Consider the following 13,868-nt stretch of genomic DNA (forward strand, 5'->3'; position numbering starts at 1 on the left):
AACATTGGTTTTAGGTATATTCCTAAATAAGGGTATAACAAAACAAAATGATAACACTTTAGGGTTCGTATGTTCTTCAAATACAGTTTACTGTAAAAGTAGTAGCGCTGAAAGAGTTACTAATTTGATTTATATGTTTGTATGAGAAAAGCCCTAATGTCACGAATTTGCCCATTCAAAATTAAAAAGGTAACTATTTCAGCGCTGCTTCTTTCACAGTCAACTCTGTACAAGGAACACATACAAACCCTAAAGTATTGTTATTTTGTTTTGTTATTCCCTGTATATTTTCTTATGATTCATAAAATAATTAATGGGCATCCCACTAAGCTGCTAAATGTTTCTTTACGTACATATTTGTTTTAATGACGCAATCATAAGGTGTTGCATTCCTTAAGCATATATCCTGACAAACCAAACAATGACCTTTTTGAATTTTATCACAGTTAACCCAAACTTATTGGAAACTAATATTGACTTATGTAGGTTATTGACTCTTGGCTGTTTACTTGTTAGAGATTATTGGCATTGCAAATTGATATTTTTTTCTGATAGTGAGCTAGCTTTTTAACCGACTCCCAAAAAGGAGGAGGTTATAATAATTATGTTCGTCTGTTTATATATATATATATATATTTTTTGTATGTTCAACCGTCAACGATCACTTCGCCTTTTCAAGATTTTTTCGCTATTGTATCGGGTTTAATCCGAATTTGTTACCATATTCATAAAAAAGGTGACTTGATGGAATTCCTCGCTATTTATACTGAAAACCCCATTTATCTGGATGATATTGTGATTTCGATTCATCTGAAGTACATATTTCAAAAGGAAACTTATAGTGATTTTGGATATAAAATGAAGTATTCCAAGTAAATCTTACCAAAAAGTCATATTTTGCACCAAGATGTACCATGGTTCGAAGGTGATTATAGATACATATTTGGGGGTATCGACGTTGTTTTAAGAATTGAAGGCATATGCTAATAGTACATTAGATTAATCATCATCATCGTCACTATCCTTACATCTTGCAACATCACATTATGAGTCTTTTATTAGTATTATTAGTGTTTTTCATAGTTTTTTTTACATCGAGACAGATATCTTTGATCATTATCCCGCTGTTTGTGGATCGATTTGGAAAAGTTTTGTTTTTGTATAGGGTATAATCCGAATTTGGTATAATTATTATTTATTACGAGGGTGATGATCCTATGATGGTATCTATTATACAGGGTGTAACAAAAATAAGTGATAATACTTTAGGGTATGTTGTATGAGCAATCAAGGGAAATACTTGAAATTTATAAAAACACAATGGTGGTTAAGATGTTACAAATAAGTGTTTCATAATAAATTTCAGCATCGCTTAGATAACTGCACGCATTTATCACAATTTCGCTTACAGTAATCTAATGTGAATAGTCAATAGTTAGCTTTCGTAGTGGTTATCTACGCATAAAGCCGTGGTCGTGTAGATAACTAAAAAGAGTAAAATTATTATTTTTTAACAAAAAATAATATTTTTACTCTTTTTTAGCCGGTACTGACTTTTATTTCATATTTTTTAGAATATATTATAGTTTTTTCCTTGGAAGTCGGGTTAAATTTTTTGCTAACAAATAATCGTTAGATACAGTTGTCAGTTACGACTTACGACCAAAATTTTGCGTTGTTGGTTTTCCAGCAATTCTACGTCATATTTTTAATAGTAGGTTCTTATATATGAAATTGGCGTTTTGTATGGGAAGAATATAAATTCTTATTTTTTTGTATGATATAAGTATTTGTATATTTTCAGGAGCGCCTTAGAACAGGTTTTAAAAAAGTCTTGTTAGGCTGGGGAGACAAGGGTATTGTTGTCGGCAATAAAAAGCTTACAAACCTTCGCTTTGCCGATGATATAGTTCTGTTTCGCGTCAGCCCAAACCCTACAGTCAATGTTGAAAGACCTCAATACGGCAGCCCTTGAGGCGGGACTTCAAATGAACCAATCGAAGACGAAGATCATGTCAAATAGCGCGAAACGTAAGGTGGAGGTAGAAGGACATGAGATACACTATGTCGACGAGTACGTTTACTTAGGCCAAATTACATCTTTCAAGAACAGGCAAGATAAGGAAGTAGACCAACGTATTGAAAAAGCATGGAAAAGCTTTTGTTTTATGAAAGATCTTATAAAAGGGCACCTTCCGCTTTGCCTAAAACGTAAGCTCGTGGACATGTGTATCTTGCCTATTCTGACCTACGGCGCCCAATCATGGACTTTGACAGTTTCAGAGAAGTCCCGACTCGGAGTCTGCCAACGAGCTATGGAACTCAGCATCCTAAGTGTAAAAAGGATCGACCGCGTCCGAAATACCACTCTGCGTTCCCAAACGAAGCTCATTGATGTAGGCAGAAAGGCAGCTAGCCTAAAGTGGAGCTGGGCAGGGCACGTCTCCCGTATGCACCCGGACAGGTGGGCGCGTTTAATTTCGGAGTGGCTACCGACTGGTCAGCGTAATAGAGATTAGAGGCCGACCCAAAAAAAGGTGGCGCGACGAATTGGATGCGTTCGACAAAGAGTGGCCAGTAACATCACAAGATCGCCAATTATGGAATAAAAGAGGGGAGGCCTTTGCCCAGCAGTGGGACACATTGGGTCCATAATAATAATAATAATAAGTATTTAATTACCTAATCAAAGTATGTACCATTGTTATCGATGCATTTTTGCCATCTTAAGGGTAGTTCGTTGATCCCTTTACTAAAAATAATCGGCCAAGTGCGAGTCGGAATCGAGCACGAAGGTTCCGTACCGGTATAGAGCGAAAGTAGACAAAAATTGTGGTTTTTGTATGGGAGCCCACCTTAAATATTTATTTTAGTTTAATTTTATTATTAATTATTAAAGTACAAATATAATTAAGGACTTTGTGAAAATTTCAAGTGCTTAACTGTTACCATTATTGATTACGAGCATGTATGGGAGCCCCCTTTAAATATTTAATTTATTTTGTTTTTAGTATTTGTTGTTATAGCGGAAACAGATATACACAATCTGTGAAAATTTCAGAAGTCTAGCTATAGCGGTTCTTCAGTTACAGCCTGGAGATACACATACAGACGGACAGAATCGAAGTCTTAGTAATAGGGTCCCATTTATACCCCTTGGGTACGGAACCCTAAAAACGGAGGGACGAGAGTTAATAAATTCTTTGAATGCGTTTTTTTTTTTTTATAATTATAAAATTGGGGCCGTCTATTTTTTTGTTATTTTATTATTTAGATTTTTCGCACCAAGGATAATTGAAATAATAGTATGAATTTTAATTAATTGTGGTCCATCACGCCATGGACACTTTTTTTTTTATTATTATTATTATATTTTTTTTAATATATATGTATATATATATATATATATATATATATATATATATATATATATATATATATATATATATATATATATTTATTGCTTTATAAATTGCATAATAATAATATTAATGTTTTGAACGGTAAAGTCCCAGTCGGTGTGGCGAACAGTAGATCCGACATTTTCCGATTTCCTTAGATTTTATGCTGCTCCACCCTTTGCCTTCAGATGTTGTGACATTGGCTTGGTGGAGAGGGGTCACTCAAGCTGGGTGGAGTTTCTAGGTTGTTAAAAAGATATCGTTCTGTGTCGAATCTACCCGCCATGTGGCTTAGGACTTTATCGTTCCTGTCTTTTATAGCCATTTTTATATTATAATCTTTTATGTGTTCGGTTGACACCTCCGTGGCTCTTTTTATGAAGCTTGCCACAGCGTCTCCATCAGTGTCAGTGTAATAGACACAGGTGTTAGTGTGCCGGGATATAGCTACAACTGCATGAGGAACGCTGTCATGGATTGCCAGCTTTCGGGACTTGGTCTGTATGATGATCACCGAAGGACTCGTTAATCCCTGAGCTTCATGGATTGTGAGGACGCGAGAGTCCGTTCCCGATCCATAGCCTGTATTAGTGAGGGCTGCTTTCTCCTCTTGTGTGTGGACAAGATACAGGGTATTTAGATCGGTTTTAGGTATTCTCGCTCCTGTATACTTCATTAGCTTCAGGGACCGCACAATTTCCTTCGATGAATAGATGTTATTATAGACCATGTTTAAGGCGTATGCCACATCCATAGGGCTCCTGTGTGTGCAAGACAACTCCTGGGTGATGCTGGTTACCAGGTTTGGACGAGTGTAATTAAGTTTAAAGAGGTTTTCACGCTCTATAAACGGAAGTTGGTTAATATCTCCAATGAGGATGACATCGTTGGCGCCTGTTAACTGATTCGCCATGACGATTGAGCCGAAATGGTTCATGAGGGCCTCGTCAACTATCAACCTTTTGTAGGTTCTTTGAATGCGGTTTGGACTGCCACATCAGAGTTGAACTTTTTCCTTGTAGGAAGTTAGGTATCCAAATTCCGAAAAAATGGTAATCTGTTAGAGCAAGGTCCAGGGAGTACGGTGGATGTCGCAGACATTCCAATTGCAGCTCCTCCAGTTTTGCGGGCGTCTGTTGTGCAGTGTGTGGTCTAGCGTTGTCCTGAAGCAGCAGTGGCCTAGAGCGATTGACCAGCCTTGGTTGTTTAGCAGCTAGTTCTTCCATTGTAGTTTGCAGTTGCTGACAATACATATCTGCCGTAACCGTTTGGCCAGATTTTAGAAAGCTGTAGTGAACGACACCGGCACTAGTCCACCAAACACTCACAAGTAACTTTTTATGAGTCAATTTTCGCTTAGGGCAGGATTTGGCTGATTCTCCAGGGGACAGCCATTGCGACGAACGCTTCCGATTATCGTAATGGATCCATTTTTCAACACAAGTAATGATCCGATTTAAAATCCCTTCATTATTGTGTCGGTTGAGCAATGTAACGCAGCAGCAACCTTTCAAGTTTTTTTATCTTCCCAATTTGCTTCAAGTGGATTAAAGCAGTTTTATCACTTAAACCGAAGCCTGCTGCTAACTCTGAAGTGGTTTCGATGGATCAGCTTCCACAATAGTCTTTAATTCTTCATTATTTATTTTGGTCTCGGGTCGTCCACGGGGCTTGTCGTCGATGTCGCCAGAACGAAAACGTTGGAACCAAAACCGTACCGTGTTTTCTTTTGCGACACCAGCGCCATACACATTGTTAATTCTTCGAGCTACTTCTGCAGCACTCGTGCCACGGTAGAACTCATATATTCGTATTTCGTTAGTTTTGATTATTCGTAGTATTTCGTAAATAAAGCGATATTTAAATTTTTCCATTGTGCGATATGAACGACTTCAAAAGAAAAATAATCAAGAAAAAACAAATGAATGACTGTTTTGGAAACTCAAATGTACCAAATAAATGAATACATAAATTGGAATTTAGATTTCTTAACCATAGAGGATATATTTGAGATCAAAGTGGCATGTATAACAAAACGCCAATTTCATATAATATAAGGACCTAATATTTTTATACGAGATGCAATATTATGATTAATATTAATTGAAAACAACTAAACACTAACATATTCCTGCTTTAGTTTTTGTTTGACTTGTATTAGAGCAGCTGTGGATGTTTAAAGAGGTAAGACTCAAAATAACATTTGGCTATTGCTTGAAAGAGTTTGAAGAAGACTTTACTAAGGGGTTCATAAAATGGCATTATAAAATCAAATATAGGTATTTTATAATGAATGCTTGTCCGAAAATTGTTGACAATGGCCTGACACAGGATGAAATTATATTTTCTTCAGTTTATACTTCTCCTAGGCCAACGTTATCATGGCCTCGGAATTATTTTTGAAGACGTGGGCGGAAACGTAAACTTGGCACTTCTCTACGCGACACGACGTCCGCGTCTCTCGAGGCATGCGTCGTTCGAAGCGAAAAAATTCAGATGCAAGCTGAAAAATCTTATGAGAAGTTATATAATTCCGTAATAATGTCAATAACCCCCAAATTAAACGTATGAAACCTTGATGAGAAGTAATATATATATAGAGAAGTTATGAAATTTCTGGCGAACCGCCAAAATAACAGTCAGATCTAAGATGCCCCTCAAAACATAACCTCACTGATAAGTACTAAAGTTTGTGTTGAATATTTATGACGTTGATAATACTATTAGAGTAAGAGCCTGCGATGGCTCCTTCCTCCGTTTCGTAAAGCTGAAAGTTTACCTGTTTGTGGCCTTTACAGGGGTAAGAACGACCAGCAACTATGGAGTTTCGGTCGCGGTTACTTTAGGAGGTATCCAGTTCTGAAGCTCTACTTGATCTTCCATAAAGATTCAGAACTTCAGAACTCCCACTGGTAGCGTAGATTTGTTCAAATCTACGCTACCAGTGGGAGCGTCAAGTTGCATCAAGCTGTCAAATGTCTGTTTTGAATCCAAACCATAAAGTTATATATTAACTAGCGGAATAGCGGAATAGAGCAACAATCTCGAGCTGTCCAACGAAACCAAAATTGGTTTTCATCTATGTGAAAAATATGTGTACGTATACACTTACACAAGCATGGGTGATTGAACATGAATTCTATGAGATTAAATTGTCGACGTGCGGCACGTGCCGACTGGACGTCAAAAAAAGAATGCTGCTGTCATGTATCACACGTCTCTTTTTAACACGCAGTGTTACTGATAGTGACATCTCTCTTGCTCAGGCCTTTGTTTCTCTATTCCGCTGGGTATAATAACTTTGTGATCAAAACACACATTTGACAAGTAGACGCTACCGCTTCGCAGTCGCCTGGTCGCGTAGGTTTGAACAAAGCAGCTCAATATCATAGCTTATATTCTTCGCGGTAAGTGGAGGAATCTCGTCTTCCAGTTCCGGACATTTTTCACAGCTGCCAGTCACCCTTAAACTTTTTTAAAGTATTAGACTTTGAGGGTGTCTAGCAGTGGGAAGCAAGTGTCAAAAATGTCCGCCACTGGAAGACGAGATTCCTCCACTTACCGCGAAGAATATAAGTTATGAAATTGAGCTTTACTCTTTCTGGAAGGTCAGGTAGACCTTCAGAACAATGGCAATAAATATATACGTGGGAGAGCCATGCTTCGGCACGAATGGGCCGGCTCGACCGGAGAAATACCACGGGCTCACAGAAAACCGGCGTGAAACAGCGCTTGCGCTGTACGTTTCGCCGAGTGAGTGAGTTTACCGGAGGCCCAATCCCCTACCCTATTCCCTTCCCTACCCTCCCCTATTACCCTATTCCCTCCCCTCCCCTATTACCCTATTCCCTCTTAAAAGGCCGGCAACGCACTTGCAGCTCTTCTGATGCTGCGAGTGTCCATGGGCGACGAAAGTTGCTTTCCATCAGGTGACCCGTGTGCTCGTTTGCCCCCTTATTTCATAAAAAAAAATATCCCAGGATAATATTATAGAGGTCAGGTAGACCTTTAGAACAATGAAAATATTATTTTGTAAAAGAACCTCAAGATCACACTAACATTTAAACACTATCAAAACACAATAACACGAAGCTTGAAATCGACTGAAGTAATGAAAACTTGCATGTTTATAACATTTTCCTGCAACTTGTTTATAGGGAAAAGTGAAAACTTCCTTTTTGCTGGTAATGAAATCGTTAAAGGTTTACAAAAATAAAACAAAATTCAGCCAGACCGACAAAAATAAAGGTTGCTGGCAAGGTAAAACAACGAGGACGGTGACAATTGATTACGTTTAATTGGCTCTAAAGAATTTGTTATGCCATGTGTGTTTTAATGGTACTAAACGGTTTACAGTCCATACAAGTGTAAACCTAGAAATCGGCGGTCATGATTCACGTTTTAAATACACCAGAAATCCCACAAAGTGACTAGCACACAGATTCATCCTTCGATCGTGGATTCTTGGAAATCTATTGTTATTCTATTGCCATGACGTGAGAGAGTCATGCTTCGGCACGAATGGGCCGGCTCGACCGGAGAAATACCACGGGCTCACAGAAAACCGGCGTGAAACAACGCTTGCGCTGTACGTTTCGCCGAGTGAGTGAGTTTACCGGAGGCCCAATCCCCTACCCTTTTCCCTTTCCTACACTCCCCAATTTCCTTTTCTACCCTCCCCTATTCCCTTCCCTACCCTCCCCTATTACCCTATTCTCTCTTAAAAGGCCGGCAACGCACCTGCAGCTCTTCTGATGCTGCGAGTGTCCATAGGCGACGGAAGTCGCTTTCCATTAGGTGTCCCGTTTGCTCGTTTGCCCCCTTATTTCATAAAAAAAAATGTGTCTCGCTCAACGGTGAGCTTATGAGGCTTGATCGGTTATAGGTTAAAATCACAAATATACTTATAGTTTATCGTTCATTATAATGTTCTTTACATTTTTGTTTACTTTTAAACACAGATAGGTAAGTACCTGTATTTAAACATTAATATTATACAGTTTACTTGCACAATAAACTGTATGCTTGAACGCTTACAGTTACTAAGTAAATCTCCTAAAATATGTCCGAACGTATGGTCAAGACTTTTTTGCTGTACTTATCATACTTACTCGACCCATAAGTTTTCTTGCTGCAATCTTAAAAATATTTTAATGCTGCCATAAACATGCTTTAAGGCTTTGTAAGTAACAATGCTCATATTGTTCCAGACGAAGTCTTGGCTTACGACCTAAGAATGAGTAAACGGATGTGCACGATTGATCCCGGTGCCATATTGGCATGTTTATGAATGGCACGTTCAGCCTCGTCTGTATCCAATTCACCCACTGACATCATTTCTGTGTAATCTACAATATATGGACCATAAATTCTGGAGCTGCCAATCCTTAAATATCCTTTTGAGAGTTTCCTCAACCAAAAGAACTATCGGCAAAATTAATTATCAGCGACTCCTGGCTAGCGGTTTATTCTACATCAAAATCGGGCACTATTTTTTCTTCTTGCAAAATATTTGTTGACCTGAGAGATAAATATTATTATACTATTATTAAATATATTTTAGACGGTATTGCTTTTAATGAACATTTATAGCCACTGTGTTCCGTATTGGAATTTGATTGTTTGTTTTGTTTTGCTTATCTCGACCATGAATCTATTTCGCTGTTGTAGTTCTAAGTTTCTAAACAGATTTATAGACCTCTGGACCTGTTTTAGATAAATATACTTTATCTCATATTAGGCAAAATTCTAAAACTATTAGTCAATATACCTTTAGATTATTCAGCCTTTAGTTAGTATTGCATTCGGTTCCTCGTATTGATTAATGTTGTGTTACCAGATACACGCTAAACGCAACAGTATGTTATCAAAAGTGACTCACGTTCTATAAACTGCTTCATAGTCCATACACTATAGATGACTGATAGTAAAACTACAAAAACACAACCAATTGTGGATGTTTAAACTTTAACCCACAACCTTGTATGCTATCTTAATAAATTCAAATCGATTTCTCGCATTCCCCTCGTCACGTCTAAACGTTTGTTTTTTGGATTATTGATGTCGTTATGACGAAACATTGAAGCATTTTAATGATGTATCAAATTCATCAGTCAGTACTTAACCGGTTTTGTTCATTTGTATTTATTATACAAAATTGTTATCAATATTAAGGTATGTTTTGCTTTATATAAAGCTATGAAGGTCGTCTATGTACTCTATGTAAACGAATACTCCTTGAACAATTTGATCCACAATGCGCTGTTAAACTTAATTGTATGAATATGAGCAAGTAAGTCTGTTCTAGTTCCTTTGTTTTCATCGTCTAGCTTGTAGTCTAAATATTGTACACACTGGTATTGTTGACCCACTAACAGTGTGTCATGTATATTTTGATGACTAATAGGAATCCTTTATGTAAGCTTCATTATTCATATTATAATACGCTTATAGCCTAATCAATAGCAATTTGTTTTCCAGGGAAGGTTCTATAATGTTTGGGATCCAATAAGTATAACATTTAACGATACATTAGTATTAATATTTTTCTGGAGACCAGTTTTACATCTTGCAGATATGGATATTTTTTTACATCTCATTTTGTCACGTCCGTCTAAATCGTTTAACCTTTCCGTTAGTGCTAGAACTCAAAAAGAAGAAAGATGACATAAGTATTTTGTGTACAAATTTACTACGCCAATGAAGTTGTAAAACTATATTTTTTTGAGTACTTACCATATTTTGGTCATTTAAGTATTTATTTATTTTAACCTCGGTGAGACTGTCAAGATTCGGGTTTCTTATATTTTCACTTGATATATTTTACTTATTTTTAATTAAAGGCTAAATTCTTAATAGTTCTCGGCAATCTTATTTTTTTCCATAAAATTGACAGACAATAATATTTATTATTATAGTGTCTGACTACTGCATACGGAAAACGACTATAGTTACTTGCAAAACTTAGAAACATGGTCGAATTTAAGTACTTCATTAGCGACACCGTGTACTTTATATAAGTATTAAAAGTCGAGTAAAGTTTTATTCGTAATCCCAAGAATTTAGGTCAAATTAAAGAAATTAAAGATAGAATATTCAAAAGGCTTTATGGGCTTTATCAATTTGTAATGTATTCTAAAGCTAGTTATGTAAATCGTAAGGAGATGGGACAAAACTTTCACCTTTTAAAGTTCTTAGCCGGTAATACGTTGAAAATTACAGGAAATCGCTTTAATATTGACCACTTTTAGATGTTTTATCATAATGTGATTATGTTTATTACATAAGTCGTGAATCATCCGATTTAACTCATTTGGTTTACAAATTGCAATATATTTGCATTTCTGTGTCAGGTCAATTTTATAAATATTCTTTTCCTTGGCCAATAAAAGCTGTATGATCATCGTTTTGGTCTCAATTTAACACCTGTAAAAATATTCCAATATTTCCAATTGACGGAATAAATCAGTAGGTAATTTTTACCAGTACTAGGTACCAGCCTTCATTCACTTTTAACAGCAATTTTCCAAACATTGTTTATATTTCGCCTGGAGCTGTGAAAAGCTGGATGCTTTTCCATAGGCGGCTTCTCGGTGGGCCTTTCTCTGAAGTCTCTAATCACAATTCTCAACATGTTTGCCTATAAAACTCAACAACGCAATAAGGAGTTTGTCCATTATCAATGCAATTAGCATACAGATAAACTGATCTGCACACTTTATGGAACCGGCTTCAGAGTGCCGCATCATTTACTTTACACAAGCATCTCTTTGTAAAATTTGCATTTCCTTTTTCCTTATCACGGCGTATTTGTAGTCAACAAAGGATAATGTTTCACGCTGTTTACTCGGTCGTGATCCTTTGTAAATGCAATCCATCATCAATTAAAAAGTCTTCATTTCTTTTAACTTGGACCTCTACTTTCTTATCATCGCATAGTGTCGGTTAAATCAATTGAAGCCTTTTTTCTGCTTCTCTAATAAAAACGTTGCTTTGAAGGTTTCATGTTTTTACAAGACGAAAGGTTTTGAAAGTAGGATCATTTTAAAATTCCCTTCGGTTTGGGCCGTTGCACTCTGCCTTCGGACCCGTCTAACCGGCCCATTATCAGTACGCGGTTCGATTCATCGCGCCAGCCTTGTAGCCTGTGGGTATTGCTGGGATCACCGAAGCGACTCCCCGCACCAGGGTATAAACATCAAGGATCACATTGGATTCACTCTCCATAATAATAATTTTAGGTCCGAATACAAGACGTGAATATTACTCGGTATTTAAAATAACTCCGCGTTTATTGGACTGACCAAGAACTGTCTAGACCAGATTGTGATTTAGGTTATGAACCATTGCAATAAGTTAATAAATCAAGTTCAAGGTCATATTTATTGTTTTCTCGGCTAAAACAATACGTCCCACACTTAGATTGAACATTTTGTGATTCTTTTTTCTTCTGGTATTTCTTTATTTTAAAAGCTCTTCAGTACCTACTAAGAGATAGAAGAATAACAAATTGGATTACATCATAATGTTTTTCATTAGATACCTACCTACTGTTCGTGAATGCTGAAACGAGGAAAACATCCTTTGGAGAAACCTTAGTAAGTACTTAATAAATAATAATTATAAAAATAAATGTTCTTAAAGATAAGTACAGCTAGGTAGTAGATTTAATAATATTTCAATTTACCAAGTTCCTCGTAACTATTTGCCGTCATCAGCGCATATCATAAAATTTTTACTTTTCAGTAATTTGCAAATTGCAAATGCGCTTTTTCCTGCTATTGTCATTAAAATATCCTGAATATTAGATATATACTAAAACCAGTGAGTAGGTATAATGTTCACACTGAACTAGAACAAAATCTTATTTTAGCGCGTTACCAACGAGCGCTATCGATTCCGAGAAACAGCTGTTTATTTTAAAACTACGATGCTGTAATACAATATGCGCAAGCAAAATCCTCGTCGAGGTAAATAATATTTTAATACTCACATTGGAAGTCGGTTTTTAGTCGATCGGGAGAGATTCTTCAATCGGCACTGTCAATCACTGGTTCAAAACACGGCGCGCTATCGTTTCCAAATAGGCGATCGCGCTCGCGGTGTATTTTTAGAGCGGTAATACGACACCGGGCGCGGGCGTCGGTCGTGAGTCGTGCGGATGCGGCGAGTGACGGCGCGCGATTGCGGCCGCGAGCGCGCGCGCTCGCACTGTCCCTCCCCCCGCGCCCCGCCCACCCCCGCCGCCTGCCTGCGCCCGCGCAGCCTCCAAAGGACGATACCCTCGGCCTCGGACCTCGGTACATCTCCACCGACATCCCTTTGTATAGTTGAGCACAATACACGACTTATTTTCAGGGAACTTTAAACTTTTAACGTCTTGCAAGTGGCAACGTGGCTATTATAGTTTTTTTTAATGACTTAGAACATAATATTAATTAAGACACTGATTATGGGAGAGTTAAGTCTTTATTATAATCAGATTTTGACCTAAATCCCACCCTAATTCTTTATCCCTAGAAAAATTGAAACTGGATCTACACATAATTAGGTTAATTTTCTTGGTGATTTTACCATGAAATATGTTATGTACGGTGTACCTATATAAATAAAAGAACATAACATAATATTATACACAGTATAAAATCAGCATATGCTTAATAAATAATTTATGCTGATTTTATATTAAGTAACAGCTGTGGTCAACCTTTTAGTACCTCAGTTACACAAGTTCCTAAGTACGGAGTGTAAAGGAGCGGACTACGTTTGAAACCTTTCAAGCAGTGTGACCATAATATGTGGCAGGTTCCTGCCATTTTGACAGGATTGGCGTCTTATTTTGGTCTATGGCATGATCGGTTGACGTTTTAAAAACTTGGCAGGTTTTGGCAGATTTGGGGTATGAAAAATAAATGTTATTATTGCATCTTAAATTTCCGACAATGGCAACCCATAGATAATTTTTGGGGTGCAATAAACAAAATGCGAAATTCTAACGGACAGTTGAAATATGCAAATATTTAAAATGTTTCAAAGGGATTGTTATGCTTGCCAATGTCCAACGCTTCATGTGAAAGATCAAAGAATGTTCTCCCAAATCAATTTAATCAAGACAAAAACTCGGAACCGTTTTATAAACAAACGAGCTTTTGCCCGCGGCTTCGCTCGCGTTAAGAAGTATTATTATATACAAACTTTTATCCCCTATTTGAACCCCTTGGGGTTGGAATTTATCAAAATCCTTTCTTAGCGGATGCCTACGTCGTAACAACTACCCGCATGCCAAATTTCAGCCCGATCCGTCCAGTGGTTTGGGCTGTGCGTTAATAGATCACTATGTCAATCAGTCAGTCACCTTTGAGTTTTATATATATATAGATATGTTGCATTACCTTCAAATCTACAAAAGAAATCTTGAATCGCATGAACAAATCTAAGTATGTATAAAGATGAAGAAATGGAAGAATA

The 13,868-nt window shown here is 37.2% G+C and overlaps 1 protein-coding gene across 9 annotated transcripts in view; it reads right to left on the bottom strand.

The window, feature by feature from the left end:
* Positions 1–12,573, bottom strand: part of LOC121731303 (PDZ and LIM domain protein Zasp) — a 42,078-nt gene extending 29,505 nt beyond the window's left edge. For all 9 annotated transcript variants that reach the window (XM_042120677.1, XM_042120683.1, XM_042120680.1 and 6 more), the window contains exon 1: positions 12,394–12,573. The gene's annotated coding sequence lies outside the window, so the exon portion shown is untranslated. The remainder of the gene's footprint in view (positions 1–12,393) is intronic.
* Positions 12,574–13,868: the final 1,295 nt, after the last annotated feature.

This window comes from Aricia agestis, chromosome 10 (assembly GCF_905147365.1).
Source record: "Aricia agestis chromosome 10, ilAriAges1.1, whole genome shotgun sequence".
NCBI lineage: Eukaryota > Metazoa > Arthropoda > Insecta > Lepidoptera > Lycaenidae > Aricia > Aricia agestis.